Here is a 22,954-nt window from a genome sequence, read left to right as displayed (position 1 = left end):
TGCTCCCCCAGAGCAGATATGGCAGAGGCAGAGGGATTCTGAGTAAGGGATCGCTTTTCTACAGAAGGGTTGGTGAGAGGAGGTGTTGTCAAGGTAGTGTGGGAGTCAGCAGGTTTGAAATAAATGTCCATGTTGAGCCAGTTGCCAGAGATAGATACAGAGAGGTCCAAGAAGTGGAGGGATGTTTCTGAGATGGTCGATGTGAACTTAAGGTAAGGGTGGAAAGTGTTTGTGAAGTTGATGAACTGTTCAACCTCCTCATGAGAACACGGGGTGGCACTGAAACAGTCATCAATGTAGCAGAAGAAAAGGTGGGGTACGCTGCCAGTGTGACTGTGGAAGGTGGACTATTCTACGTATCCTCTGAAGTGATAAGCATAGCTGGGATCCATGTTGGTACCCATGGCTACCCCTTTGGTCTAAAGGATGTAGGAAGATTCAAAGGAGTTGTTGAGGGTGAGGACCAGTTCTGCCAATCAAGTGAGTATGTCAGTGATGGGTACTGGTTGAGTTGGTGGGAGAGGAAGAAACGCAGGGCATGTAGGACTTTGCCATGGCAGATGGATGTGTAAAGGGACTGGATGTCCATGGTGAAGCTGAGACATTGGGGGTGCCAGAGAAACGGAAGTCATGGAGGAGGTGAAGGGCATGGATGGTGTCTTGGATGTATGTGTGGAGTTCCTGGACCAAGGGGGCAGGAAGTTGTTGAGGTATGAGGAGATAAGTTCGATGGGGCAAGAGCAGGCAGAGGCAACAGGTCGACCCGGGTAGTCAGATTTATGCATTTTGGGTAACAGGTGGTGTAGCTCCCTTCCCTCCCCACATTCCTGATGAAAAACTTCTGCCCGAAACGTCAACTCTCTTGCTCCTCAGGTGCTGCCTGACCTTTCCAATGCCACACTCTTCAACATTAAGATAGTAGTCGGGAATGTTAATGAAGTGAAAGTCACAGGCACGTTGAGAATTTCCAGTGAAAAGCTGGACATCACCTTGACTTGGAACAAAATCGTACTATCTCTGTTATCATCTAAATGGTCTGACGGGATATCAGAGATCGAATAGAAAGAGGGAACAGGGAATAGATATATTCATTGAAGGCTAATTAAGTGTGAGTTAGTTGTATGCATATGGAAAGCTAGTCATCAGTGTGGGGTAAGTTTTATGAGATGTGACTAACTGAAATAAAAGCTGAAAATGTGTTGCTGGAAAAGCGCAGCAGGTCAGGCAGCATCCAAGGAGCAGGAGAGTCGACGTTTTGGGCATGAGCCCTTCTTCAATTCCTGAAAAAGGGCTCATGCTCGAAAAGTCGATTCTCCTGCTCCTTGGATGGCTGCCTGACCTGCTGCACTTTTCCAGCAACACATTTTCAGCTCTGATCTCCAGTATCTGCAGTCCTCACTTTCTCCTAACTGAAATAAAACCCTCACTAAAAGTGTGGACTTAGATTTTGTTTAAATACAGTCATCAAGAACAGCCGAGTCAAAAATGTCAAGTTTTGAGCTATAACTACCAAACCTTAATTCTGAAAATTAGCCCTGTGGCCAGTGGAAGAAAGAAGCTGCAATGTGACCCTGGGTCACTTTGCTACCAAAGCAAAGCAAGGTAAAGGCCTGAGCACCGCCATGATGCACTGGAACTAGATAAGAAGCAAAGTTCTTTTGAAATTGGATCATGATCATGCAAGCACAACTTTTCAACAGATTGTTAAATTTCATGGATAAAGTTTATCAAAAAGATGGTTTATTGGGGGCTGAGATCAAGGTATTTGAAAAGATTGAGGTTAGAACCATGAAATTCAATAGCATGTTGATAAGTCTGTAAAACTTTAACTTAGACATTCCCCAATCTGTGCTGGCATTTAAATTATTGGCCAAAATATCAAATATAGACAGAATTTTAGTTTAGATGGGAATTAAACTTCTAAGCATATGCTACTAGAACAAATGTTAGAATCACTGAAAAAAATCCCTTGAAAAGCATTCCAAATTTGAAGGCACTCATGAAAATTGGTGATATGGTGGAAAATGGAGTACACAACTTTAACAATTAGGTTAGACCGTCTACATATAGGCTGCTAGGTGATAACACAAATGGAAAACTGTAATTAATTGAAATGAGGACCGAAATGTTGTTATTTATTTTCAGAAACAAAGAGTAATTGGGATATACCATAAAAGAAGGATTCCCAGAAATGCTCTATGAATGTTTCAGGTGCAATTCAACATATCATTAGGGCAAGAACTGTCCAAAATTGTGTAATAAAGTATTTGAATCTAAACATGGAACAGACAGGCTTAAACATGAAAGGCTTTCATTGAAGCAAATGTTTCACAAAGATTTCATCGGGCCTTAAGCTATAAGTGAAAGCAATCAAAAGCCAGTTTCAATTAAGGGGATATGGTTTATTACAAAGTAGAGAGGCTTAAAGAATAAAAAGATCTGGGGATGGGTCCTGGTAAAGTTGGAAAAATCTTAATTGTACAACATGGAAACAAACAGTCTGGCATGTTCTTTAAGGTTGTTTAATACAGATTACACAAATTTGCAGCTTCCGAAAGAGTGATCGAAAATAATGAGGAGTCAGGTACCTCCAACATTGCAGAGTTATCCAGATGAAACTGACACAATTGATAGTTTGTTTAATAACCCATTCAGTTCTGATGCTCAATCTGAGGCCACTAGTCTCAGAAAACAACAACCAAATGTGCGTACTAAAGCCAAATATTTACAATAAGACTCAATCAATGAAAAAATGTCATCACTGTATGTAGGACAAAGGAAGGTCAATGAAAAATATCAAAGCTGGATAAATGTACAGGCGGAGGGGCATGACATTAGAGCCAAGGATAGGAACAGTAAGTATAAATATAGAAGGCAACAAAACACAGTGTAATCTCAAATAGTGGGTCTGTGAAAGAAAATAGTCAGCAATCATTGAACAAAAATCTTAGTAGCAGGAGAGGAAAGCATAGTAGAAAGAAACAGTAGCTGTCCAGAAAGAGATAGAAGGCATAATAGAGGGCTGGTTTAACAAGGACAAACTAGTAATATAGTACAAACTAGGAATTCCACCAAGAGCAGAAGAACATGTTACTGTTTGGTCACGAACAAACCAGAAGACAAGTTTATAAAAATGCTAAACAACAAGAACTATGATGCTGCTGCTGCTGATGATGATGTTGAAGTACAAAGCTGGAAAGAATTTGGGGAGTATACATAGATACCAGATAGGAAACAACCAGCCGGATCATAAAGGTGGATATGTCCAGAGAACATGCCTTCTGGTGGGAATTATATGGCAAAAACAAGGCAGTGGCATCAAGGTTTGAAGTGAAAGCGTGGGATCAAGACATAAGAGTAGATTTACTAATGACTGGTAAAGCAATTTGAAAAAAAACATTCTTGCTTGAGAGTGTAGATTACCCGATATTAAAGCTACATTTCTGCAGGCCTCTTGCTGATGAGGGAAGTATTTCTTCTTTCTCTATAAAGAGACACAAAAAGTAGTGGGACTTTCTGGAAGGTAAATAAATTTGTATATGGCCTAAATGATGTCTGTCAAGTTTGGTACTTGTCAGTAGAGTCTGTCTTATAGTCCAACAGGTTTATTTGGAAGCTTTCGGAGTGCTGCTCCTTCCTCAGGTAGCTGTGGAGCAGGATCACAAAACACAGAATTTATAAAAAATTACAGTGTCATTCAACTGAAATAATATATTGAACAAAACTAGATTGCTGTTAAGTCTTTCATTTTTTATAATGGATTGCAGGTTTCAGTTCTTTAATATGTAAATCACAGAACTTCTTTAAAGTCAGATTCTCGAGATAACTTAAGGTTTTATAAAAGAAGGTGATATCTCAGCTCAGACAATGCGTTAAATCCATATAGACCTGTTGGTCTATAACCAGGCGTTGTGTGATTTTTAACTTCGTCCACCCCAGTCCAACACCGGCACCTCTACATCATTATTAAAATTGGATTGTCTTCAGTTAAAACCCAACCTTATCAGTTTTTATTGGAATGTTGAGCTGTATTTATAATTTTCAGGTATATTTAAAATGCATGTAGATGATTTTTTTTCAGGGGTAGGAGTATTGAATTTGAATGCATAATCATAAATGAGCTTAAAGCAGGACTCAAAATTGGAAGTCAGACTTCTGGAGCTTTTAAGTACATTGAATTTGAAATCAGGCAAAATGGATGATGTGTCACTTTGTATCAGCAATTTTACTTGGCAAATGTTAGCCCCATTGATATTAGTCAAAGTGGGTCTTTACAAAACGAGGCAGCAGCTTCCAAAACTGAAATAGAGGAATTACAAAGTCTAACTGGAAGATGAAGATGTCCAGACGCCAGTTTTGATGTCTTAGAATTGAGTATGACTGAAAAACTTCATGGTGGATGGTATTATTCAGATGAACAAAACATTGAACAAGTTAAAAAGGAACATTGTGTTTTGAAATAACCATCATTGAGAGATGCCAGATATTTGAATTGTTGTTTTTAGTGATGTTTCATAGATAAATATCTGTGATGGGTTTTCATGACCAAGAAGGTTTAACTTTTTCTTGTTTGCAATTCAAATAAATATTGCCCTTTTTAACCTAAAGAAGATCAGAAAAGGTAGTAAAAAGCAAAATAATTCATTTTTGTTGAGACAGTAGTTACGATGTTTTTCTTAATAAAAACATTGACAAACTTCTAAAAAGGGATTCAGCAGCTCTACCCATTAAGTACTAAATTGATGATAGGTCACTATTGAAATGCACACACAAAATAAAATGTGTGAAAGAAAAGCATCAGAAGATATTGCAGTTCTAAAACAGATGTTGTAGAATGGGGAATCTTCAAACAGAAATGCATGGATAACAGCAGCTGGATATCTGGTTGTTTCACAAAGATGGGAGCAAGTTCTGGGAACTTCATTACACACAGAAAATAGGCAATATAATAAGTAATTATTTTGTCTTTTTAAGTTATTTCTATACATAGGTTTATTTAATAAGTAAAAGGGGAATCTACTATCCTTTAATGTGGTATGGTGGAACGCCTGAGATTGAATGGAAAAGGAAACAGTTGAATAAAAAATTAATGAAGGTGATGGAGTCAGTTAGTTCAGTTGGCTAGACGGCTGGTTTATGATGTAGAGTGACACTAGCAGCATGGGTTCAATTCCAGTACCGGCGGAGGTCACCATGAAGTTACTACCTTCTCAACCTCAGGCCTCACCTGTGGCATGGTGACTCTCTGTTAAACTCGCCAGTAGTCATCTTTACCTAATGAGTCCTCTGGGACAATGGTGAGTTTATCTTGCCTAGTTGAGTGTGAATTGGTTGTACAAATATGGGGAGCTAGTTATCAGTTAGTTGAGTTTTAAGGAGTCTGGTTAACTCAAATAAAGCTGTGGTTAATTGTGTGGACTTGGACTCTGTTTAAGTACAGTTATTTCCTTGTATATAATACCTTTGGATCAAAATCCTGGAATTACCTTCCTAATGATATTGGGTGAGTACCTACACCACGATTGAATAAACAGGCTGACTACCAACTGCACAAGAGTAGGCAACAAATACTGATGGGCTAATGAAGTTTTACTTTTAATGATGTAAAATGCACAATTTGCTGACAAATCTGAAAGTTTTGAAAATGCAACTCACAGGAAGTAGTTGTTTACTGAATACTGACTCAATTCGATGTTAAGGTTTCCTCAAGGGCTTGTAACAAATTAAGAGTGTCTTTACTTGTCCCAAAATAATCCATGCCGAATTCCCACTAGATTAATTGATGTCAGACCCAAAGCATGAAACATATGGTAGGTTAAATAGATGGGGCTGTTAGGCCAGAGGCTTTCTGATTTATAGATCATTTTCTATAACGTTTCAGAAGAAAGGAATGCATTCATGCATCTTGCAAATTACTGCAAAGTATTTTTCTGTAAAAACACAGTTGGATTATAATTGACTCAGTTTAAATTTTTAATAATATTTAAGATTATGTAAATTTGAAAAAATTCATAAATTTTCTTTAAAGTTATCAACCTAAGAATATTGTTATTTATGACCTTTTGAAATCCAGATTGTTTTGAGCTTATAACAATTACATTTACTTGAATTTACTTATTTATAATGTAAAAATTATTTTAATTCCTAAAAGGTATAAAAAATAACCTCAAACAATAGTTATCCTTTTATATCTCTAGCCTGCTGGACACACTTTCTTCATTCCTGATGAAGGGCTTGTGCCCGAAACGTCGAATTTCCTGTTCCTTGGATGCTGCCTGACCTGCTGCGCTTTAACCAGCAACACATTTTCAGCTCTGATCTCCAGCGTCTGCAGACCTCACCTTTTCCTAGAAAATAGGAGTAACACATTGCAATATATTTTTCAGTTTAAATATCTTTCAGATTCAAACACTAAAGGATCAGGAAATAGAAGTTTGAAAAATAAATCCTTATTTACTTTTTGCAGATACATTGTGTTCCCTTCTATTAAAAAGAGAGGAGCATATTGTCTTGGACTTTTTTGGAATCATTTAATAAAATAAAAATGCCTGAGTCAGTGGGAATTAAAAACTAATCTGGGAAGAACTGTAGCTATCTTATTATGGCAAAACAACCTTTGACAACTTCCCACTATCTTTCATCAAGAATCACATCTCATCTGATAATTGATGATGAGAAGGTGCTTCTACAGGATATTTCTGTTATTGAGAAAAATTGAATGGAACGTTCCCCTCCAGGAGAAGGCTTAAAGAGTAGTTTGTGGCTTGGCCTTTTGCTCTGCTGGAAGATGGAAAATTTCACTTTGCAGCAAGCTGCAGCCGAGGAAATGCTGCTAAGGCAGTCCATAATCAGATACAGTTTCACCTTATTTCCTCAAACCTGGGACAAGCAAGTGAAATAAGCACGTGGGTTTTCTTGGATTGCAAGTCTCCCTGAAGCACAATGTATCATTCATGCTGTGATATACCTCGTATGAACGTAGCCATTTTCATGACCTGAATGGCTTCAACTCAACAATAACTTAGATTTATATAACATCTTTAATGGATTAAAACATCCAAGGTGCTTCATAACAGCATTACTGAACAAACTGCAGTACCAAATCCCATTAAGAAATATTTGTTCCAATAACTAAAAACTCAGGCAACAAGGCAGTGTTTAAGCAAGATCTAAAAGGAATAAAGTGAGGTAGACATGTGGAGAGTTTTGGGAAAGGAATTCCAGAACTTGTGGCAAAAGTTACTGAAATTGCAGCCATGAATGGTGGAAAAATTATGGTTGATGATCCCCAAGAGGCAAGAGTCACTGAATCATCTACAACTCAGAAATGCAGAGCTGGAGAAGACTTCAAAAATAGAGAGCCATGGAAACAATGAGAAGAATTTTAAAATCAACACATTGTTTGACTGGGACCCAATACAAATCAGCAAGATCAAGAAATATAGGTAAACAGCTCTTGCTCCAAATCAAGATGCAGGCTGCAGTTTTTGATTATGTCAAATTTATCGAATAGTTGAATCTAAAGGTTATAAAAAACATGATCGAGGGTTTCAGCAGCATACAAGCTGATACAAGACAAAATTGAGTAGTACTTTCTGAGGTAGATAAAACTATTATTTCCTTTTGACTTGAAAATAATGATATCTTGAGATCAAACATGACACTATGTTTGCAAGTAGTTTGGCTTAATCTTAGACCATTACCAGAAGGATGAATGGCGTTGGTAGTGAGGTAAAGTAGTTTTGAAGCAGGTGCAAATAAAAATGGCAAAAACAAAGACAGAAATTGCAAGAAAAGTTGTGCAGGTTGGTAGCACCTATGGAGATCAGTCAGAGTTAATGGATGGGCCAAAGAGTGGCTGTTGGAGATTAGTTCAGGTAAGTGTGAGGCGCCGCATTTTGGTAAGGCAAATCAAGGCAGAATGTATATACTTAATGGTAAGATCTTGGGGAGTGTTGCTGAAAAAAGAGACCTTGATGTGCAAGTTCATAGCTCCTTGAAAGTGGAGTCATAGATAGATAGGATAGTGAAGAAGGTGTTTGATATGCTTGTCTTTATTGGTCAGTGTATTGAGTATAGGAGTTGGGAGGTCATGTTGCTGCTGTATAGGACATTGGTTAGGCCACTTTTGGAATACTGCATTCAATTCTGGTCTCCCAGCTATAGAAAAGATGTTGTGAAATCTGAAAGGGTGCAGAAAGGATTTACAAGGATGTTGCTGGGATTGGAGGGTTTGAGCTAGGGGGAGAGGCTGAATTGGCTGGGGTTATTTTCCCTAGAAGGTTGAAAACTGAGGGGTGGGATCTTATAGAACTTTATAAAATCTTGAGGGATATGATAGGGTAAACAGCCAAGGTCTTTTCCCCAGACTAGAGGAGTCCAAAACTAGAGGGCATAGGTTTAAGGTGAGAGGGCAAAAATATAAAAGAGACCTTGAGGGGCAACTTTTTCACATACAGGGTGGTGCATGTATGGAATAAACTGCCAGAGGAAGTGGTGGAGGCTGGTACAATTACAACAATTAAAAGGCATTTAGATGGGTATATGAAAAGGAAGGGTTTAGAGGGATTTGGACCAAATGCTGGCAAACGGGACTAGATTAATTTAGGATGTCTGTTTGGCATGGATGATTTGGATCAAAGGGTCTGTTTCCATGCTGTATGTCTCTTTGACTCTATGCCGCTAGACCTGCTGAGCATTTCCAGAAATTTCTGGTTTTGTTTCTGATTACTAGCATCGATAATTATTTTGTTTTTTTGCAAAAAAAAACAATGGGTTCAGTCTGTCCAGTATCAAATTGAGGGAATTTCTACTCATCCTGTACTAGATGTCATATTAGCAATCTGCTAGTTTTGCAACAGCAGAGAAGTTGAGAGGGATGTTGGTGAAGCATAGCTGCATGTTGCCAATGTACTGATAGACAGATGAATTATTGAGTCATAATGACTGCTATGATATGATTCTGGTGACCATTTGTGGTTGCAGATAAGAGTGATTACAAGAAAAGGGTCCACTTCAGTGTATCTTAAGAAACACAGTATGAATATCATATATTTTAACAATTCTTGTTCCTAGATGATGATTCTTTGCGTTGATGAGTAAGGATTATTGTACCATGTATTGTGTCTCTTTCTTTTCATGGGAATTTCTATCCTGGACATGATCATCAATGAAAACAAAAAATTCTTCGAAGGAAATCAATAATATTATTTGCAAAGTCCTTGAGGAACATAGGACAACTATTTTGCTGCACCAAGTGTCTCATTATGAGACAGAAGCCATCCTTGCCTGTCTCTGATTTCTTACGTACAGTCAGTGCAGCAACACAGGTTCGATAAAACCATCAAAACATGGCAGATAATTGCAAGTGGCTGGACAAAAGTGCTTTCTGACGAGTCAGAAATTCTCTCTACTCCTTTCTAAATTATCTTGGCTAAGGTATTGCTAAGGTCATTTCTTCCTGACCTCTCCGCCCCCACCCCACTCCGGCCTATCACCCTCATCTTGACCTAATTCCACCTATCACATCTCCATCGCCCCTCCCCCAAGTCCCTCCTCCCTACCTTTTATCTTAGCCTGCTTGGCACACTCTCCTCATTCCTGATGAAGGGCTTATGCCCGAAACGTCGAATTTCCTATTCCTTGGATGCTGCCTAACCTGCTGGTGTGCTTTAACCAGCAACACATTTTCAGCTAAGGTATTGTGATCCAAATTGTAAGTCAGAGAACAGAATGTACATTATGCTATGCAAACAATTAACTTTCTGTGACATTTGGCTTTTATATCAACGATACAGTAACAAAATTAATGGGAAAAATAACTATATTCAGGAAATTGCATGTACCTGTGGAACATTCAAGTATAGTCATTTTATTTCTTTGATTCTGAATAAATTATTACCTGAAAATTTGATAGCTCCCTGTGTTTTTACAATAATTGGCTGGTGGTTTTCTCATTTTTGATAGTTTTACAATTATGCTTCCTGCATTTATTGTCTAAACAGGAGCTTTAAAAGATTAAAAAGTAACAAATGGGGCAGGCAGCCCTTGAGCCAGCTTTGCCATTCAATAAATTCATAGTTAATCTTTGACTTGAAGTCCACTCTCTTCACCTATCCTGAATTCCTCAGAATCGAAAAATGTATCAGTCTTTGTCTTGAACATACTCAACGACTGATCATCCATAGTCTGGGAGAGCATTCCAAAGATTCTCAATGCTGTAAGTGAAGAAATTCCTTTCATTTCAGTCTTAAACGATTAACCCCAATCCCAAGACTTCACTTCAAGGTTCGAGACTATCCAGTCAGGGGCAATATCTGTCTGGTTGGCATATAATAAGCAAAGAGTAGGAAAAAGAGATCTGTTTCCGAATGGTAGTTGGTAACTACTAGGGATCAGTGTTAGGACCCCAGCTATTCACAGCATATACTGATGATATGGTTGAGGGATATACATTTAATACCTTCAAGTTTGCAGATGACACACAGTTGGGTGTGAGGAGGGTGCAGAGATGGATAAGCTGAGAATGCAGGGTGTAAGTGCAGTGTAATGTGAGTAAATGTGAGGCTATCCACTTTGGTAGCAAAAACAAGGCGGCAAATTATTACTTGAATGACTATAAATTGAGTGGAGAATCTGCAGGAGACCTGGGTGTCCTCCTAAACCAGTTGCTGAAAGTAAGCGTGGAGATGCAATAGGCCATAAAGAAGGCAAATGGTATGTTGGCTTCATAGTGAGAGGATTCGCGTATGGAAATATCTTGCTGCAACTGTACAGAGCTTTGGTGAGTCCTGGAATGCTGTGTGCAGTTTTGGTCTCCTTCTCATCCAAGGAAGGACATTCTTGCAATAGAGAGTGTAGTGAAGGTTTAGAATTACCTGGAGACAATGTCAATACATCATGTCCATGTAATGATCTTATCCATTTCCTTCTGCTGTCTGTGCTTCCTGATTACTCACTGGGGGATAGTTCTATTGCTCATACATCACCATTAATTGCCCTTCCACACAATTCCATCACAGTTAAATGCCTCCCATTGTTTCAGTGCATGCTTCTGTTCTGAAGGGCCACAGTGATGCAGGACCCTCTTTCTGGGTTGTATTACAAGACTCCACTGGAGCAGTCCAAGCATTGAAACCTCAGCTTAAGGAAGGCTATTATCTGTTCAATTATTGGTCAATGATAGAAACAGAAGTCTTGTATCTTTGTTCTTTTCCAGTCTGAGTGTTTCATAATGATGTCATGAGCCATCTTTGGAGGGGAAAGTCCTTATTTCCATTAGCAGATGGTCTGGGGACTTGGGAAGGAGGAAGGAACCTGTGAGTTCTTTAGTAAGAGTCATGACAGCTCCCTGGATATCTGGCACAGATCTCCAGAATCTAATGTCAACATTATTGTACAATTTGAACATTGAGGGAGTGGAATCCTTCTAAGTTGACAAATTCTGAATTTTGCCAATAGAGCAGTCTCAGAGCAACATGAGGACATTCAATCCTGCCCTGCACTGAGAAAAAGTCAGCGATGGTGGAGAATCCCATTGCTCAAGTTGCTTGGCTCTCCTTGTTATTGGAGAAGGACATGAGCAGCTGTGATTTGGAAAATAAACGCCATCAGTTACATATAAGTGCATTTTATATGTATTTTATATGCATTATATTCCATTACATATAAATACAGTTTTGGATCAAGAATTGAAAGAAGGCACACAAGAAGTCCTCAGTTGTTGTTTGAAATTAACCACTTGGCAACCATTGGCATAGGACTACCACTCAGACCTTCTGAGCACAAGTCTTCCTCCATTAGACAACATGATTGAGTGAAGCTGGAATGGGCTATCCTCAATCTTTCAGACAGTTGAAGAAATGACAACAAGGCCTATAGACGCCTTTATGGTGGATCTTCACCCTGTTACTTCCCTCTTGGATGGCTGTGTGATGCCCACCAGGGATTCCTCTTCTTGCTGGATTTGTTGTCCCAAGAAGTAAACATTGTCTCCTTTTAAGTTAGCTTTGCTCAAAGGCCCCATTGACTCCAATAGCAATTTGCCTGTGTGAGATACACAAGCAGATTGTTTTTATTGAAGGAACTCCAGAACACTCAAATCCATCACCCAAAAGCCTCATGTTACTTCCCCATAACGTGCAGCATGGAGTCTTCCTCAGTTGGAAATTAACATACTTTAACAAGGAGCTCGGAGGTATGTGATTTTATCCTTGTTGTTTGGACTGTCAAAGTTTTCGTGCTCTTTTTGGAGAATTTTTCCACTCTGCTCTTTTGATGAACACCCTGTCTCCAAAGTAAAGGCTCCATTCCACATCACAGACCAAATGTCTGTATTCTTAACTTTCAGTGTATCAATCTGGCAGCTGCAACCGTGTCTTCTACTGCTTGTTAGGCATTATGGTTGGGAAATGAGAACTTCAGGTTCTGCTTTTATGTACATTGTTCTCATTACTGTTGCTTATCTGACATGACAAGGAGGCAACTGGCATGCAAAACATAATGGTCCTGATTGTTTGAGGTCATAACTTTCAATTTGTATTCTTGCACAATGAATGACCTGTTGATGAAGTGCACCTTGAAAGCAGATGCATAGCATTAGCATAGAACCACTACAGTGTGTAAACAGGGCCTTCAGCCCAACAAGTTCACACTCACCCTGTGAAGAGTAACCCACCCAGACCCATTCCTTCACCCTATATTTACTAATGCATCTAACCTACACATTCCTGAACACTATGGTCAATTTTGCATGGCCAATTCACCTAACTTGCACATCTTTGGATTGTGGGAAGAAACTGGAACACCCAGAGGAATCTCACGCAGACGCAGGGAGAATGTGCAAACTCCACACAGACAGTCACCCGAGACAGGAATCAAATCTGGGTCCCTGGCGCTGTGAGGCAGCAGTGCTAACCATTGAGCCACCGTGCCACCCTCACTAGTTATTCAACCAGTGAAGGCATGAGTGCTGCAATTGGCCTGAGGAGAGTCACCCGTTCCAAGAAATTTTCTCTGCCCCTGGATGATACAGAAATAGGTAAATAGTAAGGAGGATAGCTGGAAACTGCAGTGGGATATTAATGGAAGAAAAATTGTGCACTTGGGCAGGGCTATTAAGGTAAGGGATTGCACCATGAATTCAGAGCCTAGAAACCACTAGAATTCAGAGAGACCTAGATATATAACTTCAAAGATCCCTGAAGAATGGACAAAGTGATTAAGAAGGCTTGTCAGATACCTGCCTTTGTTAGCTGTGGTACAGAATACAAAAGCAAAGAGGTTATATTGGCATTATTTATGTATTGCTGGTTAAGCTACCACTGGAGTACTACATGCACTTCAGATCAATAGAGGAAGGATGGAGAGAGTGTGCAGACAACATTTACCAGCATGCTGCCTGGCTGGAGATGTCTGAGTTATGAAGAATGCCTGGTTGCTTTCCTTGGAGCAGCGGAAGTTGAGAGACGATCTAATCAAGATGTATAAAATAAAAAGGGACATGGATAGGTTAGATAGGAACACACTATTTCTGAGGAAAAAATATCGGGAGCCATAACCAAGATGTGGGTAGAGTGCAAAGCGGAGAGATATGAGGTAATTGTATTTTTCACCCAGAGGGTGATGGAGTCTGGGACTCACAGTCTGAAAGGGGGTGGGGGAATGAGTCAGAAATTCTCTTAATATTTAAGCAATATTTAAATATTCGGTTATATTCCATAACCTCCAGGGCTATCGGCCAAGAACTGGAAACTACCATTGGTGTAGTTCGATCTTAGTCGACCTTCACAGACATAATGGGCTGAGTGGCCTCCTTGTTTGCCGTTAACATCAATGAGTCTGGGTTAATGTGAAAAAAACAAACACAAACTTACTCCACCCACTTTGCATGTAATTGATGCAGTTGTTGCTCAGTTGTTTTTCAATCTGACATGGCATGGTTCCAACTTTTTTTAAGTGTGAATGAGTTCCAGACTCTGTGATGAAATTGTTTCCATTGATCTTTCACATTACCTTTTGTATTGCTGTTCCTGTGGGCCTGATGATCTTTCAGCCTCACCCCATCTTTGCTCCAGCTCTCTGTGGAGTTCCTTTACATCTCTATTGTTGGCCCCATTTACCACCAGAAATCATGTCTTTGGAAATTCCCATGTCCTTGGCCTTTCACCCTTCCAATATAGAAGCCAAAAATATTGTAATCTGTTTGACACCCACCATCTGTTTTATGGAGCTCCCAGTTCATTTTATTCACTACAATGTTCCACCCTACTAACTACAATTGCCACCTTCCCTCACACATCACAGTGACCTAATGCAATGAAGTCCATTCCCAAGCTTGAGTTGGCCACTTTCCCCAGGACTCCATGGGCTGGCCTGACTATTATTGACCAAACCATCAGGATTGACGGTCATCCAACTCAACCTCAATTTTCCTGCTCTTCCGATGCTGCCTGACCTGCTGTACTTTTCCAGCACTCCTCTAATCTTGACCCAACTCAACTGCCTTGCAGAACAGCCCCGACTGAGCACAGCCCACTTTCCAGTCTGGTGGCTCAACCTGACCCCTGACTTGCTTGGGTTGCTTGTGCTTGAACAGCAAGTTGGCTGCATCCCAATCTCTGGACGGCAAGGCCAAAGATCATTAGTCTCAGATTGGACAAAGTGCCAAAGCCCTGCACAAAAGCAGCATTCCCTTCACCGAATGTGATAGTACCCGTTAACTGACTGTAGGCCCCCCTTCACTCTATAAAGAAATCTTCCCCTTTGACTTTCACCCACGGCCACTTGTGTGAAGCACTTGCAGTGTTTTCTATGTAGCAACTCCCATAAACAGATGGCAAATGCGGCAGGTCCGAAGGTGATGTAGCACAATACCACACAGCAATATATCTACTGCCTATCTGACTGATATAAATCCCCATTCAGTGCTACTCATCACCACAAACTGCCTGCTTTTCCCTCTCCATTAAAAAGCAATACAAGCCAGAGAGGCTGGCGCTGAGTACCAACTACTCTGCGTGCTAATGTGACCCACACGGAGGCCAGCTTCTTTTAAGTCAGGGTTGACATCAGTAAGTGCATGCTAAGAATGCATTGTGAAGTATAAGGAAGCTAGCAACCTTCGAGTACATGATAAAGTGATGAGTGCTAAGAAAAGCAAGATAACAGCCCTGAATGTGCTGGACCTGGTTCTCCATGGAAACCACCAACCTCTCTGTAGGCATAGCCAGATAATGGCATGTTTGAGGTAACTGAATCCCCATATCATAGCCTTTGGGCTATCAGGCCATTGTCTCCAATCCTCCTGTGCATGTGAACAACTCCCTGATTGTCAAAACCCAGGGACCACTCCTGCAAGTGCATGGTCTCTAGTCGATCTCTGAATACCAGGAGCTTGGGGCATTTCTTCCTCAGCTATCTATGGAGCTGTCACAGTTAGGTGGTCACAACATTGTGCTCCCAACACTTTCTGAGTGAAATCTTCCCATGGTATCTTTGGTGCCTGAGTTTCTGCAGGATAGCAGTCTTGTTGACACTTCCTCTGAGGCCATGCTACTTTCTTCCTCATCGATTGAGGATGTGGGTTCCTGGTGGAGCTGGGCATTTCTCCACAGACACAAGAATGGGATGTGTGGTAGCCAGTGGTTAGAGGTGGTGTGCAATAAGTGACACTGCCATTGGGGTTCCTGTGAGGAGTTGCAGCGAAATGAAGAATGAGTATTTGGTCCATCCTCGGTTGACATGGATGTCAAAGTATTCCCATACGAGCTGATCTGATCTTCTCCAGTGAGGACCAGGATTCTCTCATAGTGGCTGAGAAGCCTGATGTTGGGCCTTTTCTGCTCTTATGTGATCTGTTGACTCCTGAAGTGAGAGAAAAGGAGGGTTTGGGTGCAAAGAAAGTTGATGGCACATCTGGTACAGAAGACTGGACATTGGTGAGGTAAGCTGGACACATGAATCATAAAATCCATAGAATCATTGAATGTCTACAATGCAGATACAGGCCATATGGCCCATCGGGTCTGCACCAAACCTCTGAAGAGCATCCCACTGTATCCCCATGACTGCACATTTACCATAGTTAATCACCTAGCCTGCACATCCATGGACACTAAGGGGAATTTAGCATGGTCAATTCACCTAACTTGCACATTCATGGACACTGTGGGCAATTTAGCATGGCCAATCCAGTTAGCTTGCACATCCATGGACATTAAGGGGAATGTAGCATGGTAATTTAAATAACCTGGATAAATTTGGACTATGGGAGGAAATCGTAGTGCCCAGCAGAAACCCACACAGACATAGGGAGAACATGCAAACTCCATGCAGTCACCCGAGGCTGGAGTCAAACCCAGCTCCCTGGTGTTGTGAGGCAGCAGTGCTACCACCATGCCATCATGCCACCCTAAGTAGGCAGCACAGAGGGCATGCAGGATTGGTGGTGTCAGGACTTTTGGGGGTGTTGGGGCAAGTAGAATGATCAGATGAGGGAAGATGTTGTGGTGAGACTGTAGAGCATGAGCCTTGGTGAGAGACGAGTACAGTAGCAGAGATAGGCTGAGTGTGAGGCAGCAGAGAGAAGTTAGTGGCATTTACTGTGACACAGTGGAGAATGTGATTGACCTTCTGGCAGCACTACTGGCTGTTCTTCTGGAAGGTGGAGATGGTACTTGTGGTATCTGGTAGTCGCCGGATGGTAACCTTGGCTGCCAGAATCTGGCAGCGTCACCTCCTCCGCTGGTCTTCTGCACAACCACTTCCAGCAGTTTCTCCAGGGCCATGTCGGAGAGTCACAATGTCATTTTCCCCTTCCCTATGGATGAATATCCATCTCCAAGGATGACAGCTTTGGAATGCCAATGCTTGCCTGGATGCACAGCCTGGCTCAGGTGCCAGGGATGCTGGTCTTTCTGTGGATATCCAGAGAGCAGAAATTTCTTCCAGGAACAGGGCATGGGAAGATGGGGCTAGAATCAGAAGGAAGATGGACATCATAGGAGCACAGTTGGCAGTTAATAATCACTTTGGTTAAATATAGTGAGAGATCTCATTTGGTCTCACAGTGAGGAACGTTCAAAAACTCACTGAAACTGACACTTAACTGAAAAAAACATAAGTTTCAGGCCCAACAATATAACGTGTTAAACCACAATGCAATGATGGAGTGTGGATTACTTATGCACTGAAATCCCCATATCTTTGGAGGAGTTATGTAACTTGCCCCTGCCCTATCAACCCCCTGCTCCAATTAATTTTAATTCAGAAACATACTAATGATTTTAATTACTGTATTTACAGTGCTTTTTTTGTTTATAATTGTGGTTTATTCATAAGCACAATTTCAAACTACTTTAGTTCTACAACTGTTCATGTGTTATATCTGAATAAAACAAAAACTAGATGCTGGAAATCAGAAACAAAAACATAAATCACTGAAAAAACTCAGCAGGTCTGGCAGCCTCTGTGAAGAGAAATCGGAATTAATGTTTCGGGATCAGTAACCCTTCCTCGCAACTGATGGTAGCCAGGAAAAGTTTTTTTGATCTTTTTCCTACATTTTCCTGGCTACCATTAGTTCTGAGGAAGGTCACTTGACCCAAAATGTTAACTCTGATTTCTCTTCACTGATGCTGCCAGATCTGCTGAGCTTTTCCAGCAACTTCTGTTTTTGTCTCATGTCATTTTCACCTTTTTTTTATGCAGCTTCTTTCATGAGTGTTGGCTTCTTTCATTGACTTGAGTATATGTAGTATTTGTCATTTTAGCTCAAGACCTGACAGTAGTTAGTTTTGAATGAGTTTCTTCTGTCAAGTAATCTCTGATCTTTGATGTGTACAAGAATTCATTGCACCCATTGCAACTTATAGTCATTGTGGCACACATTCACATAGATTCTCTAACATGACATCTTCTACGTACTTGAATGTGGTGTTGGAAAAGCCCAGCAGGTCACGCAGCATCCAAGAAGTAGGAGAATCGACGTTTCGAGCACAAGCCCTTCCTGCTGTGCTTTTTCAGCAACACACTCTTGACTCTGATCGCCAGCATCTGCAGTTCTTACTTTCTCCTATTTTCTACAAACTTGCTGAGGCAGCTCTTCATTTGGTAACCAGTTTAAATAAGAATCTTTCATAATATACAAAATAAATTTATTCAGTTAGCTGCACTGTCTTAACCATTGTAGCATATTTCAATGAGAAAATGTATTTACCTTAGAAGAAAATGAACATCTTTGAATTGCCCTTCACAGGAAGATAGGTACAGTTCCTTTGTATTAAGTAGGGTAAGAGTTAAATGTTGTTCGGAAAGATTGCTGGTTACTGTTTAAATAGTAATGTTCAATAATGTCACTGTCACAGCTAGACCTTTATTGATATCAGAACTGAAGGGCATACCTTGATCTCTCTAGGGTGTTTCTAAAATATTTATAACTGCAAAATTTCATCACTAAGTGGTTTATCCTTCTGAGATATTTTCTAATCAACTGATTCAGAGATGGTATTACACACTGCTGGAGTAGATTGGACTTAAATCCAGGCCTTCTTGCTCAGAGATTGTGATACTACCATTGTACCACAGGAGCCTTTTTACCTCTCCAATTCTGTTTTTATCATTTTTAAATTTCACAGTATCTACCACAATGGGATTTGAACGCACACTCCTGTAGCATTAATCTGGGTTCTGATTTACGAGCCTATTTAACTGATTTTTTTTTTTAACCAACGGTGCAGAAATGGTATGACACACTTCTGGAGTGGGTGAGACTTGAAAGTGGGTCTCACTATCACTGTGCCACAAGAGCCCTTCTAACTCTCTAAGATGCTTTCTAATCAATGTGTAGAGAGATGTTAAGTTTACAAATGACACCAAAATTGGAGGTGCAGTGGACAGCAAAGAACTTGGAATGTAACCAGATCTTGATCAATTGGGCCAATGAGCCGAGGAGTGGCAGATTTAATTTCGATAAATGTGAGGTGATGCATTTTGGAAAAACAAATCTGGGCAGCACTTATACACTTAATGGTAAGCTCCTTGGGAGTATTGCTGAACAAAGCGACCTTGAAGAGCAGGTTTATATTTTCTTGAAAGTGGAGCCATAGGTAGATAAGATAGTGAAGAAGGGGTTTGGTATGCCTGCCTTTATTGGACAGTGCATTGAGTATAGGAGTTGTGAGGTCATATTGCAGCTATAACAGGACATTGGCTAGGCTGCTTTTGTAATATTGTGTATAATCCTGTTCATCCTTTGAAAGGAAGGATGTTGTGAAACTTGAAAGGATTCAGAAAAGATTTACAAGTGTGTTGCCAGGGTTGGAGGGTTTGAGCTATAGGGAGAGGCTGAATAGGCTGGTGCTGTTTTCCCTGGAGGCCCCAAGATAACCTGAAAGAGGTTTATTAAATCATGAGGGGCGTGGATAGGATAATTATACCAGGTCTTTTCCCTGGGTTGGGGGAGCTCTGAACTAGAGGGCATCAGTTTAGGGTGAGAGGGGAAAGATTTAAAAGGGATCTAAGCGGCAACATTTTCATGCAAAAGATGTTACATGTCTGGAATGAGCTGCCAGAGGAAGTGGTAGGAGGCTGTTACAATTACAACACTTAAAGGGCATTTGCATGGGTATATGAATAGGAAGGGTTTAGTGTTGGTAAACAGGACTAGATTAATTTAAGATATCTTGACTGCATGGACGAGTTAACCAAAGGATCCATTTCCATGCTGTACATCTCTATGAATTTAATATTCTATGAGTAGCTCACCTCATGATTCCCCGAAGTGTCACCACTATCTACAAGCAATAAATGAGGGCTTTGATGAAATATACTCCACCAGCCTGGCTGAGTGCAGCTGCATTGAGAAGCTCAACACCATCCTTGATAAAGCAAGGCTTGATCGGCACCTCATCTAACAACATAATGATTCACTCCCTCTTCTATTGGTGCACAGTGGCAGCAATATATTTCATTTCCAAGATGCACTGCAGCAACTCACCAAGGTTCCTTCCACAGCAACTTTCAAACCTGTGGTTTCTACCAGCTAGAAAGGTAGGGGCAGCACATAAATGGAAACACAAGCACCTGTATTTTTCACTTCACAGGATCCTGTCTTTGAATTATGTCACTATTCCTTCACTGTTATTGGTTCAGCCTCTTGGAACTCCTTCAAAAGGCATACCTCAACCACATGGACTGTTGCGATGTGGTAAGGTGGCTCCCTTCTCAGGGGCAATTAGGAATGGCATGAAAATGTTCACCTTTACAGGCCAACGAAGTGCTCTTTGAAAGGTCAAAACTTCTGGAAATGGAGGGCCAGAGGCAATAGAATTGTGTAACCAGCATTTTACACAGCATTCCACCGGACTCCAGCTGGAGTGACGCCATTAGGCTGGCAAAAATTCTGAGGCATTTCAACCCCAGTGTTTACACTGAACTCCTTGATACTAGGGCCATTGCACAACATTTTTACTTTTGAGCATATTATTTTAAGTTGATAATAACACTGAAGCACATAGCTTTATCTTCAATATTGATTTTTAATGAACTGTAATATTTCATCACGGTTGAAGTAGAAGATTATTTTTTTTCAAAATCTCTTGTCTCCTTCTCTGGCAGTCTTTCAATCTCATTTCATATGCAAAGAGAAACACTTCCGTCTCCCAGGCATAACTGCAAAGCTTTTTGGAATGTTCCCTTGCATGGTGCAGTCTACTATTAATTCAAAGGTGTTTTTTGTACCAAAAAAAATTATCAAGTAATTAAAATTGAGCAATTAAAATATCACAACCTAAGTGGTTGCCTCGACACAAAAGGCATTGAGTTATCAAATAATTTGAGTTGCTTTGAATTTAACATGAATATATTATTGATCCTGCAAAACTAGATTAGTTTTAAGAATAGGTTTCACCTCATTCTGATTTAATCCGATTCTTATGTATGTGCTGAAAAAAAATCACATTTGAATCTGTAAATGTCTGACAATGACTTAATATCCTGTAATATGTTAGTGTTAAAATTAATACAGTCCAAAGAATGCGATATAGTGACCATTATATTTGAGCAATAGTGGGTTCAGAAAGATGTATTTGAACACGGTAAAGTAGGAATTTCCACTTTGGTTATTGCTGCCTCTTGGCTGAACAGATGATGTGGGTGATTGCACTTGTATTGTTCCAAATATTGATATCAGTACTGGATGCCAGAATCAGCACTGGGCAGACACAGTCCATTCACAATTAAGGAACAGCAAACACTCCCCAGTTCATGAATGAGAGTAAAAGTGGAGCTAAAAGCTTGGTTCAACCTATGGCATTCATGGCCCGTTCTTTTTGACTCCTGATGCATTAATAATGCAGACGCACAGAGCTGCACAACAGACTCCAAGTTCCCACACTTGCTTTGTGAGCTAAATTTGAGAGGCGCTAGCGAGACCTGCCAGTGACAGGTGCTGAATAAGTGTTAATTAATAGCTGCCACTCAATACAAGTAACCAAAGCGAGTCACAGGGCTGCGTCTTCCACTCTGTGCCTCTTCTCTGATCTGCCAGCCCAATCAAAAGCAGGTGGCCTGTCTGAGCGAGAAGGTCTCTCAATAAATGGTATTATTTCCACTTCTTTTTATCCTGGAAAGACTGCAATAACATTTCTTTCCTCTGGCAGTCTAGATATGACAAGTTTTCATTTCTCAGACGAGGGTAGCCAGTTCCTTTCATGCTAGAGATTGGTATGTGCTGGAGATGTTGACATGAATGGTGCGGAACTGTTCATCGAAATTACAGCATTTGTCTCGTACTAATGGCCTGTACTTTTCACTGCAATGTTGGCTGACTGATCGTTACACCATTGGTAATATATTTACCTCTCCAGTATGCAGTGCTAATAAAGCTACTGCCAAATTGTCGCTTTTTTTTTCTTTTTGTTTCCAATAGAAGAGCTTTTCAAGGATGCCAGTTCGAAGCCCTGCAAAATTACGCATGCAAAAAGGAACATTACAGCTTTAATTAGTCTGCACGTGCAGTCTGCCCTGCTCCACTGAAAGTGGCAATGTGTGGCATAATTAAGACATGCCTGCTGCTGGCACTCATAATGCAGGGCGAGTGATCGCGGCACGTTCCGTCATCGCACGGCACTGGCCATGGCAGAGGTAGCTTCATGGTTGCCAAGAGAAATGGAATTGAGTAAAAGAGGAAGTGGTTATGGACATGCAGAATCCTGGGCAGCCACTTGTCCTCGATTAAGAGTGCACCAGTCAGTTCAGAATCAGTCGGCCATCATATATGACTATTTGGTTTGAGTATTAAGTGTCAGATTCCTTACTTAAGCCTTACCCGCAGCTATGAAATGTCTGTGCATACATTCTATCACTTAATCACCTCCAAGGCTCAGTTATTTGACTTATAACACCCTATACATGTGTAGATGTATTTATCAGCTCCTTGATGCACAGGTGATGACAGCAGAGTTACACCTCCTTTCCTTGAATCCAGCATTGCAAGAACAAATACAGTAAATGTTTCACAAGTTAATCCCTCCCTCAGGGTCTGGACGAGTGATCAAATCAAAAGCTGGAATCTTCCCTTAAAAGTGATAACTGTCATAATCGGAGCAAGCTTTTGGACTTAGAATGATATGCTAACAATCTACTAATCACATGATAACTACATATTCTCAATCAATTTCTCTTGGACAGTTCTTGTCAGTTTCGTCTGACCACTCAACAACAGACGCAGCCTGGCCAGAAAATAACCTCATGAATAACATAGGTTGCAAATTAGAAGGCTTGACTGGATGATTCCTCACGTGAAGCCTGAGACTCCTGAGGCTAACTATTGTCAGGTCCAAATTGTTATACTAACATAAGTAAGAAACAGATAGACCTTTCATTTATCGGGTATCATTTCATGTCCTCAAGATGTGTTCAAATGTTTGGTAACCAATTAACTATTTGTGAAATA

The sequence above is a fragment of the Hemiscyllium ocellatum genome, chromosome 32 (genome assembly GCF_020745735.1).
Source record: "Hemiscyllium ocellatum isolate sHemOce1 chromosome 32, sHemOce1.pat.X.cur, whole genome shotgun sequence".
Taxonomy (NCBI): Eukaryota; Metazoa; Chordata; class Chondrichthyes; order Orectolobiformes; family Hemiscylliidae; genus Hemiscyllium; species Hemiscyllium ocellatum.
Note: the sequence above shows the minus strand (reverse complement) of the source record.